The 1,979-nt window shown below is 42.5% G+C and overlaps 1 pseudogene; it reads right to left on the bottom strand.

Moving 5' to 3' along the window:
* Positions 1-903: 903 nt before the first annotated feature.
* LOC127109075 (uncharacterized) lies at positions 904-1,003 on the bottom strand (annotated as a pseudogene).
* Between the last annotated feature and the right edge of the window lie 976 nt (positions 1,004-1,979).

Raw genomic sequence — 1,979 nt, 5'->3', positions numbered from 1 at the left:
TTCCCTAATTACGACGAACCACATACCGATATCCACTTTATTAATATTTAATCTAGATCTTAGTTTAGTTTTTAGCTTCGCCCCCAAACAATCAACCATTATTCACCTTAGCTTTACGTAGTAACCTTAGATAACGGTATATCGATTCATAAGTCCCTGTGGGATCGATATCTTTTAAAACTACACGATAGAACTGTGCACTTGCAGTTTGTACCCCAAACTCGACTCATAAAGTCGAGCGATCAAGTTTTTGGTGCCGTTGCCGGGGACTTCTATTTAATCGATATCGTAACTCTTCCGTTACGCTGTAGAGACTAAGGTTTCTTTTTCTTCTATTCTTTCTTTCGTTGATTTGTATGCCACGCACTCTCTCACAAGGCGAACCGCTCTATTTACGAATCAACGATATCGAACTATATCTCCGAGTCTTACGACGAATTCGGGAATATCGTGCTGCAAACAATCTCCCTCCTATAGAACTTCCTGATTTCAAAAACCTTTTTCCTTCGATAACCGAGATGGCAGAACCAGCTCGTGCTCTTAGAGATTACGCCGCTCCATCGCAAGATGAGCCGCATTCAAGTATTGCTCCGCCCGCAATCGAAGCAAACAACTTCGAACTTAAACCTTCGCTGTTGCAGGCGGTGCAACAGAACCAATTCTCTGGAAATCCTACCGAGGATCCAAACCTTCATTTATCCGTATTTGTTCAATACGCTGATACTGTTAAAGCTAATGGTGTCACTTCAGAGGCAATTCGACTTCGTCTTTTTCCTTTCTCATTAAGAGATAGCGCTAGAAGATGGCTTCAATCTCTCCCTTCCAACTCAGTCACCACATGGAACGAGTTGAAGAAAGTTTTTCTTGCCCGATACTTTCCGCCAAGCAAAACAGCTATGTTAAGAGCCCAGATAAACGGATTTAAACAGAAAGACAACGAGTCTCTTTTCGAAGCATGGGAAAGATACAAAGACATGATGAGACTTTGCCCACACCATGGTTTGGAAGACTGGTTAGTAATTCACACATTTTATAATGGTCTCTTATACAACACAAGGTTAACAATAGACGCCGCTGCAGGTGGTGCATTAATGAACAAACCTTATGCTGATGCTTACCAGCTTATCGAGAGCATGGCCCAAAACCACTATCAGTGGGGAACCGAACGAACAACGGTGGAAAAACCTCAAACGAAAACTGGCATGTACGAGATAAGTAACCTTGATCACGTTAACGCAAAAGTGGATGCTTTGGTCCAGAAAATTGAAAGTTTAAACGTATCACCTCCAGCCGCCGTGGTTGCTATAACTCAAAATTGCGAGGTCTGTGGAATCCAAGGCCACACTCCTACGGACTGTCAACTCTTGACAGGAATCCAAGCAGAACAAGTAAACTATGCTCAAGGAAGCCCCTATTCGAACACCTATAACTCAAATTGGAAGAACCATCCAAACTTTTCATATAAGAGCAATAACGCTTTGTACGCACCTGGACAGTCTCCAAATCAAGCCCCAGCTATACCTCAGGGATATCAGAAACCGAACCCATCCATGCCTAACAATAACGCCCCTAGGAAATCCAACTTGGAAATCATGATGGAAAACTTTATAGCTTCCCAACAACAAACCAATAAAGATTTCTTAAACCAGAATGTACACACTGGCGAACAACTTAAACAACTAGCAAGCAAAGTAGATGCCTTGGCTACCCATAACAAAATGCTGGAAACACAAATATCACAAGTAGCTCAACAACAAGCACCTACTGCTGCCCCAACTGGTACATTCCCTGGACAGCCCCAACCTAACCCGAGAAGCCACGCTCATGCAATTATATTAAGGAGTGGAACGGAAGTGGAAGGACCGTCTGATCCAAGGATAGAAAACCAAAACCCTAAGAAATCAACTGAGGAAAGTGAACCTAAGGAAAAGGAAGAGAGTAATAAGGAAACCCTAGAAAATAAGGAACCTTATGTACCT

The sequence above is a fragment of the Lathyrus oleraceus genome, chromosome 7 (assembly GCF_024323335.1).
Source record: "Lathyrus oleraceus cultivar Zhongwan6 chromosome 7, CAAS_Psat_ZW6_1.0, whole genome shotgun sequence".
Lineage (NCBI taxonomy): Eukaryota > Viridiplantae > Streptophyta > Magnoliopsida > Fabales > Fabaceae > Lathyrus > Lathyrus oleraceus.
Note: the sequence above shows the minus strand (reverse complement) of the source record. Positions and strands in the feature narration are given on the sequence as shown.